The following is a 10,060-nucleotide window of genomic DNA, read 5'->3' as shown; positions in this document are numbered from 1 at the left end:
TTAGATTTATTCTTTATACAGTTTCAGAATTACTGTTAATGTACTAGAAATTATGTCCTAACTGATAAATTTTATTATCAGAAGATGACATTTCTGACGAGTATGGGGTATAAATAGAGGAGGTGGAAGGTTAATACGACATTAGAGGTACAGAAACCTAGTGTATTTTCAGCAATACCTTCCGGGAACAGAAAGGTAAGCAATAAGAATAACAGAGAAATGTTAATTCTATGCAAACATGAGATATTTATTAAATCAGTAATGAACTTAAAGAATGGGACATATTCCAGGTTCATGGAAATAATATACTTGTGCCAAAATAACAATATTATTAATAGTAATATTAAAGTACTGTAGCTCAATTTGTAAAGTACTAAATCTAGTACTTTTAGAAATCTAACAAGACCAATCTTCAGAATATCAGCTTTTCAAAATCTTTGCTTGGAACTATTGGAAAAGAAACGGAGTATGTTTTTAAGAATAAGGTCCACATCTGTGGAATAAAAGCAAGTCTGGCCATGAAACAAACGTCTCTGGCCTCAAATCCGATGCAAGTTAACTGATTGAGATTTGTTATATTTTATAGATAATTTAGTGACAGATTAGAAAAGTAGAATAGTAATAAAATTGCATTAACTTCAGGTCATATTATTTTAATCATAGTCAAAGCTTAAACCATGTTTAAGTAAATGATGATGTGGGATGTGAAACTTAACATCGCATCCTAGGAAAAAAGAAATGCCCATGTAAGTGTGAATACGTCGACAAAACATTTCGGAACAAATGAGTCATTCAGCACTTCTAATTATGTTTTTCCACACTTTACAATTCCAAAGTGTTTTACACAATAGCATCGTCGATAGCCAACAGTGCAACAGGTATGTAATTTCAGCTTTCATGTAATAATGGCATACTTCATCTATTGCAGTCATGTCTGGAAAGTGTGCCCTCTTCCTGCCGCTGCTGCTCTCTGTAGCCGTGATGCTGTATCTTATAGCAACGGCAGAAGCACAGGTTATTGACTGCAGGTAAGGTTGTGATTAACTTTTCACAAGTTAACAAGAGAAGAATTTGGACAGCAGAAAAATTAAGTTTGTCTCAGCATTTAGAATAGTAGCCTTCAAATAGACGTTATCTGTGAGTGTGTGACCGCACATGGCAGTTGGCAGCATGCTGTTTGCCAGGGAAGCCGAATATTCATATCCACTTAAGTAGTCTTTAACAGTAAAATATATTTTCACAAGCGTTCAGATTTCATACAGTGCATAATAATGATGCAATCAGAATTCTGGGTCTGATATGACCAGTAACATTCTTTTCTACGTCTAATGCATCTTACCCATATTTTACATAAATCATATCAGAAATGGAATATGCTTTTGTAATCTAGAATTCTATTACAAAATTATGTGGCTAAATTAAAATATATTCAACGAAAATTCATATCGTTATGTCCGTACAGAGTTCTATACAGTGATTTCGAAAACAATTTTCACATGAGGAAAAAAAAACAACACGTGATTTAAAATATCAGTTTATATTCCAGAAGCAAAGATATTGATTTCTTATTTTTATTCAAGGTCTTTAATGGCGACAATCTGTGAATATTTCACGAACAATGCTAACTTTCGTATGCCCACGAAAAGCACGAGAAATCACAATCTTTTTTTACAACAGAAATTCTAAATCTCTTTCCCCTGTTTTCCAAATGCATTAAAACTGCAGCAATAAATTTGATACATTTACTAAACTTTATAACCATTGGCTAACATATCAATATAAATAATAAATTATCATCATTATTTGCAGGAGATATCCCTATGCACCAAGATGTAGAGGAGTTCCCCCTTTCTATCCTCCCGCTCATCGCAGTTATCCCGATTGAATCACGCCACATTGCATGGCAGATAATGGAGCAGCAGGAAACGAACCAGGGACTCCGATGCAGTGTGCGACTACTAGTGCAACTTCTACGCCTTCCCTAAATCTCTAAAACTCTCTGAATGTTCTGGTTTCTCTCTGTTCTCTTTGAATGAAATAAATAATAAAGTTCATAAAACACTCATTTTGAAGAAATGCATTTTGTTTGGTTGAAGAGAATACCCAACTCTCTACAACTAGGATTACCATTTGTCCTCATTTTCCCAGACACGTCCTCATTATCAACGGTTAAAGTACAATCTATAAAGAATTTCAGAAATCAACAGGAATGTCTGGAAACTGCGCCTGCATATTTAATTTTAAACAATTTTTGGCTTTTAAACAATTGAAGTTAAAATTCTTGGATAAGGTCTCCCAGTACCAGATACTTAAATTTTCCATAATTCTTAAACCGATTGATCATATTTGCAGTAGTATTATTGAAATTCACTTTTAATGGTTAGTAGAGGAGAAAAATTTGTTCCAGCACCGGGGATCGAACCCGGGTTCTTGGTTCTGCATACCAAGTGCTCTAATCACTGAAGTTCAATCCACAGCACCAGATCGAATCCCCCTCCTCCAATGTTTTTCCCTTTGTGGCCTTACTCCATGTTCGACATATATGTTGACATATTATATTAAGTCAACTGCCATCATACAAGGAGCGCACTCAATTGAGTTGGTATACTCTATTTTATTTCAAGGAGTGCAGTTCGGTGGCTCCTTTGAACACCCACTTACAGATTTAGGACTTCCTACACAAACACCTCTGACAATTCCATCCTGTCCCCTAGTCCCAACACTGCACAGTTGCCACAATCCTGGTGGCCCTCGAAATGAGACAGTGAGACTGACGGGATTCTTGAGATTCGGAAAAGATGCGACAACTCTGCCTCCACGTGGATTTGACGGAAGCCTGTCAATTCTTCTGAACGAGGGTTGTGATTGGTTACTGACAGGAGAAGATAGGATTTCCGTCACAGTAAGGAAGACATTTATGACAACCAATTAGTAGGGGGGCAGCAGAAGGTCTGTCAGCAAAGTCCTTTCTACGAAACTGCACTCCATGAAATAAAATACAGTATACCTGGGATTCCACAGTATTATGCACTGTTGAGCGAAGAACCTACATAAAGATTAATGTTTGGTTTTACAGAATATATGTCAACACCTATATATATAATTTGAACTGGTAATGGAAATTACGGGAAAACGGCTGAACGGATTTTAATGAGTGACCCCTCATTTTCATGCCTGGAATCCAAAGTTTTTCGGAAAAGTAGTAGTTTTCAGCGAAATATCAATTTTCCTACATAATTTTCCTATTTTCCAAAATCCATCTGTTGTCAGTTTTGACAACTAATTTTATTGAACCACGGCCGACTCGATTGAATTTCAGAACAAAACACACTCTACAATAAACAATAGGCTATTACACGAAGGCCATGACCTGCAGGATTGCAGACATATTTAGAGCTCAATTCGATTTGTTATTAAAAACTGATTCTGCAGTGTATAATTTTCTGAGTACAGCTGTGCATTGGATATTCAAATCTACGAAACTTGAGGTGGTTTGATGACATTATTACCATTAGAAATTAAATATTATTATAGTTAATATCATGATGCATCTATTTTTCATTAATTGTACATAATATTGATACTATATTGATGACATGAAAGTGAAACGTTTTGTGGTTATGTAAGTAAATGTAGAGAATATATTAATTTAGATCGTCATTTCTATAATTTAATGAGTGGCTGCTATATGTAACTACAAAACTTAAGTCGGATAATAATATTATTAAAAATCAAATAATTTTATACTTATTAACCCAGTGGGGTTGGGTCTTTTTCATATACTTAATAGCGGTGTAGTGTAGATATTGATATGTGTCATTGTCTTCAGTATTGGCTCGAGAGAGCGCAAAAATTACAGTTCCTAAGGAAAGATCAAAAGGTATTACTTACTGAGAAAATAAGAGGCCTAGAAAATTTTGTAGTCTCCATATCATTTCAGCAAGATCTCTTAGTAGGATAAAATGATTTTACGCTCTACATTTCAAGTTCTACATGCAGCAGCTATACGAAAAAGCTATTGTTCGAAAGCTTAGAAAAAACTGACTTTTTTTAACTTTTCCCTACAATCCACAATGACCTGAAATAGCTACTGCTATCGTCCTGACATTGATACTTGCGTTTTCGCGTTGAAACTCAAAAACTGAAGTTGGATAGGTTCAAGAAAAAGTATTTGGCCTAAAAAAATCCATTCAGAGGGAGTATGTTTTATTATTATGGAAGCAAATAACTATCAAAAAGACAAGTATTCTTCATTGAAAATAAATCTGAAAAATTTTTATTTGAACGTCTAACGAACTTAGTTCGCAGCAGTATTTGCTGCATAAGCCACTAGTATATGTTGAACTTGGAGTCTGGCCACAAAGGGAAAGAGACTAGAGGAGAGGGATTCGATCCGGTGCTGTGGATTGAACTTTGGCGTAACTCAGTGGTTAGAGCACTTGGTACGTAGAACCAAGAACCCGGGTTCGATCCCCACCGACGGAACGATTGTTTCTCCTCTAATAACCACTGTTACCACAACAGATATATTCTGTAGGACTAAAAATTAATCTCTACATAGATTCTTCGCCCAACAGTGCATAATGGTGTGGAATCCCAGCCACCGAGTTATTCTATTCAGTGCGCTCCTTGTATAATGGCAGTTGACAATATATATTATGTCAACATATATGTCGAACTTGGAGACAGGCCACAAAGAGAAAAACACTAGAGGAGAGGGATTTGATCCGATGCTGTGGATTGAACTCTCGCGTAGCTCAGTGGTTAGAGCACTCGGTACATAAAACCAGGGTTCGATCACCGGCGCCAGAACAATTTTTTCTCCTCTAATAATCATTGTTACCATAAACAGATATATTCTATAGGACCAAAAATTAATCTTTACATAGAATTGACTTTTACTGTCACAATCTTCATGAATTTAATGACCTATGACAATTAAAATTAAACAACCTTGATATTATAGTACAGCAAAAAATGGATCCCAATATCAGACATACAGTAAATACCATTTGTCTTACAATTTAAAACAAATATAAGCAATGAAAAAGAAGGAATCATTAGCACGAAAGCATTTTGAATCGAAAGTGGACATTTCTGATACCAAAACAATCCTTTGCCACACTACTTGAAGACACTGATTATGTCGGACAATTATTGGATTTATTGACAATGATCATCAGACATCGGATTCTAGGGCAAATGCCTATTTTGTTTCTTTAGGAGAAAAATAAAAATAATTATTAATATTTGTGTTTCATGGAAATTGAAAGGTATTCAAAGAGTTTTATAGTGCCCTAAAATGGTTATTAGAGCCTAATTTGTTAATATTCGCCTAAAAATGCCTAACTCACTGTAAAGTTTCGCATTTTACTCTTACTTTCTATAATTTATACATGCATTCACTGCGAAATTATTTAAGGCATTTAAAAAGTGGAAAGTTTGCTTCACACCGGCCATGAAACCATTGATAAAGGAAACAAAATGTTTTGAATCTCACAACACTCGCAATAGATTTCACCGAATTTAACAGGTTTGGAGGCATAAATGCCGACAAAGAACCAACCTTAGTTTTGAAGCAGGCAACAATCACAACATGTGCTGCTACCGATTCAGAGATATACTATACTATAAAAATGACTGTTTTCGGTCTGAAACCGATTAGCCTTACTGCCCTTCAGAGTGTCATAAAATCACAATTTTTGGAGAAAGAGTGTTTTTGAAATATTTATGAAAAGTCGTAAAACTGCGAATTAGTAGGGTAAACCGTTACAAAATATTTAAAAGAATGGCCCTCCTAGTGTTAACACTACCAGGAAATGCAACAATAAGTTGAACTTTCTATTTTTGTCCAATTGAATCTCAATAACAACGGTTCATTTGAATGCTCGTTAACAGTTGCTCTTTCCCTCACCTTATTTGTGTTGAGAAGTTTTGAGCGGTAGGACATTTTCCTGTGAAGTTTAACGCGATAATGCCGAAAAATATAAGTGCAAAATCTACATTGATCCGGCAATGGCTAACAGAATATTCAGAATTCACTTATGATGGAAAAATAATATTCTGCAAGATTTGTAGCAAACAGGTATGTAACAATAGTTGAAATATATAAATTCTATTAATTTTAATGAGTAGGCCTATAATATTTATACATTGACTGAGCTATCCTGAGGTATAATTCTTTTTAAGACCATTACACTTTAACCTTTTAAATTCCGATAGTTAAAGTATTTGCAGGTCATTAAAATTTTGATTGTTCGAACCCACTAACTTTGTGATAGAAATACGGCAATACAACAATTAGGATTTTATTTTAATTCAGTTTACTTTACATTTTTAGATTTCGCAAGAAAAGAAGTGCCACCTAAAGCAGCATGTGCAAGGAGCGGCTCATAAGGCTAAAGCTCAGCAGAAAAATCAACTGCAACAAACTTTACTAACACAGCCTACTTCATCCAATCTCAGCAGCAATTTCTATGCTGATTTAACCAGAGCGTTTGTTGCTGCTAACATTCCCTGGAATGCAATTGAAAATCCCGTTTTAAGACAGTTTTTACAAAAATACTGCAAACAAAATATCCCATATGAGTCGACCCTAAGAAAAAATTACTTAGAATATACAATGAAACTTTAGCTTCCATTTGGGAGGATATAGGTGATTCTTACATATGGGTCTCTGTGGATGAAACCTCAGATCCTATGAATAGGTATATAGCAAATATGGTAGTAGGAAAACTTAGTCCTGATGGACCTTCGATTCCACACCTCGTATGTGTTAAGGAACTTTCGAAAGTGAATAGCCAAGCCATTGCTTATTTTGTAAATAAAGGCCTACAGTCTTTATACTCAGGTAATATAGACGATTCTAAAGTTCTGTTGTTTTGTACTGATGCTGCCTCATACATGGTTGCTGCAGCTCCACTTCTTAAAACATTTTATCCTAACCTCACGCATGTAACCTGTCTAGCACATGGCCTTCACAGGGTTTCTGAAACAATCGGGAATGAATTTCCTCTTGTCAATTCGTTTATTTCTAACACAAAAAAATGTTTTTGTAAAGCCCCATCTAGGATTTCAATATTCAGAGAGAACTTTCCAGATATCCCACTCCCACCTCAGCCGGTTGTTACACGATGGGGAACCTGGATTCAGTCAGTGGTGTATTATTCTAAGTATTTTAAAGAAGTGGTCACAGTTATTGATAAATTACCTGAAACTGATAGTGCAGCATGTGTGAAAGCAGTGAAAGATTGTCTGAATGACTCACAAGTGAAAAACGATATTGCCTACATAACATCAAACTTTTCTTTCATACCTGCAAGCATTGAACGATTAGAATGTGAAAAACAATCTCTTTGTAGCCAAATAGCAATAGTAAAGGAAGCTCAAGTGAACATACATTCTGCTTTGGGCGAAACTGGGAAAAAAGTTAAAAATAAGTGGGACAACGTATTAAATAAGAATGTAGGATTTTCATTGTTGGAAAAAGTATCAAGAGTGATATCGGGGGAAAGTGTAAATGTTCCAGTAAGTATTGATATTTCTATTGTACCTAATTTAAAATTTGCGCCTCTCACATCAGTTTCAGTTGAAATAAGTTTTTCTGCTTTCAAAATGATTCTCAGTGACAAAAGGCAAAGGTTAACTGTGGAGAATTTAGAAAAAATTCTGGTGGTGTACTGTGCAAATAATTATAATAAAGTCTGAGCATGGAACTGAATTTCAATAACTTAAAATGAGTACTCTTGATATCAATAATCATTATTTCATTAGTTTGAATATATTAAATTTGTGCAGCTCTGTTTATAAATATAATATAGTATTCTTTTTTAATGTTTAAACATACTTTTTTGTGCGTATTTTAGTGCATAACTAAAAATTTCAGTGAAAGAAATAAGTATGATACCTTGATGTGCCTAAAATGCCTATTTTCATTAAAATAGAGCCTAATTTTACAAATTTTGAGCTTATTTTAGGCACCTAAAACTGCAATTTTTAGTGCCTAAAAATCCGATGTCTAATGATCATATACAAAGCAATCAATGTTATCTGAATTCGTATAGTCCAAATGCGTCCAATTTGCCCATAAAGTTCACTATACCTAGGATTCATCACTTGCTTCCAAACAGATGACGCATTCTGTTTCATCTTATATTAGAGTCGATAGTTCTCTTTTATGATTCCATTTGCTTTGCCACATTTGCACTGTAGTAATTGAATTCCCTGAGTTTAGTTCCTTAACTATGTAGAAGATCGAACATTGTATTAATATCGTTGACTTTATGTATTAATATCTTTCACCTTATGTATTATTATCTTTGGTTTTGTATATGATCTTTGCGACGCTTTGTATTGAACTATGGGTAATAAAATGGTAGAGTGACCCACGGCCACAGCTCACTTCACTTCCAAACATTCAGAAACTGTGGCTACTAAGATACTTTCAGGAACAGAGGCATGATCAGCTGCCTCTCTGATAGTGATCCCCTCTTCCATAACTTTCTGCAATGAACATTTCGTATTATTCCCTTCCTATTTGCCTTTCTTATCATTTTCCGTCAGAACAAAGGCCTTGAAATAAGAAATAGGCTATGAAAACTTATCCTTAGTGGAATTCTCTTGTCTGGTACTGGGGGAACAGATACTGTCCGATACTGGGTGACTAGTGTGCTGACCTAAACTTTCTTGCTTCCACATCATAGTCACTTGCAAATTAAAACCAATTATACACAGTGGCATAGCATGAAATTTTGAGCAGGGGAAGCTAACTCAAGTTGTTTTTCTTGTACATATGAGAAAACGTATTACAAAAATATAGTCTTAAAATAAATAGTAGTCAATGTCAAGTCACCAGTCCGAAGATTGGTTGGAACCTCTTAACACCAATAAGGCATGACCTCAAATGGTACGTAGTAAAATGATTTCATATCTCTAACAAATAGACATGGTCATTTGTTTTTTAAATCGCACTTTTGTTCGTAAGCCAGTCTTGATAATAGAATTGTCCTAAAAATTCAAGTACATCAGTGTCAGGAAATGTTATTTTACTCCTTATTTATTACATCAGCCACAGTGCACACTAACACTTCAACTGAACACAATTCACGAAAGGGATAACTCGGAAACTACATTATTTTCAATGTAAAAGCTAGCTTCTTGCTAGCCTTGCAACCAGGGTAGTTTAGTTAGAAAAGGATGGAAAATCTGCGGGGTGGTTACACAGAAGAATGAGTGAAAGAAACCAGTTTGCTTGGAAGCTGGTGTGTGCAGGCTTCTTGTTTACTGCTGCATCACCAATCATCTTGACCTGCTGCATCACAATATTTAAAGCGTAAATATAAATTGTATTAAAATTAATAAATAATTTTGTTCATAAACTGCAGGTTTAGTATGAAAATATTATTAATTGGGGAAGCTTAGCTTTTCAGCTTACATTGACGCTACGCCACTGATTATATAGCACTTAGCCCTTCCAATATACAATCCAATATTACATATAACAAATGCTACGGTCACCTCAAAAGACAGTAGAAAGTGTACAAAATATGACATACTGTATCACTTGGAAAACATACACCTCACACACTAAAACATTCATGTAACCTACTGTAGAGGCCTAACACGTGTCTCAACCTGTTGAATGCACTGAATCAACAAATTAATACTCTGTAATGATACATAGTTGCCGTCTACCATCTACCAGACATGGCAAGAATCATGTTTGTCCGATCCTGGGAGCTGTCTGGGGCTGGGGGACCTTCCCCTACTTAGCATGCTTCCAAGTTAAAATGTCCAGGCCAAAACGTCCACATGCAAAATGCCCAGAGCAAAATTTCCAGAAAAGTCTATGAACAAAAATGTCCAAAAAAAAATCACTACTGAATTTCCATAAACAAAAATGTTCAATTTTTTTTCGATGCAATATACTGCAATACAGCCGTTGCTAAACAAATTAGAAGTATAGGAAAAAACCTATGAATCTGGTCCCTAGTAATAACCTTTGCTTCTACGAAATATGTTCTTAAATACTCTGACAATATTTGTTGGTTACTGCTGATGA

General features: G+C 35.1%; 1 long non-coding RNA gene across 1 annotated transcript; it reads left to right on the top strand.

Moving 5' to 3' along the window:
- Positions 1 to 926: 926 nt before the first annotated feature.
- On the top strand, positions 927 to 2,065 carry LOC138694857 (uncharacterized). Its single transcript, XR_011331020.1, has 2 exons — positions 927 to 1,028; positions 1,810 to 2,065. It is a non-coding gene; the product is annotated as an uncharacterized lncRNA (long non-coding RNA).
- Positions 2,066 to 10,060: the final 7,995 nt, after the last annotated feature.

This window comes from Periplaneta americana, chromosome 2, assembly GCF_040183065.1.
Source record: "Periplaneta americana isolate PAMFEO1 chromosome 2, P.americana_PAMFEO1_priV1, whole genome shotgun sequence".
Lineage (NCBI taxonomy): Eukaryota > Metazoa > Arthropoda > Insecta > Blattodea > Blattidae > Periplaneta > Periplaneta americana.
Note: the sequence above shows the minus strand (reverse complement) of the source record. Positions and strands in the feature narration are given on the sequence as shown.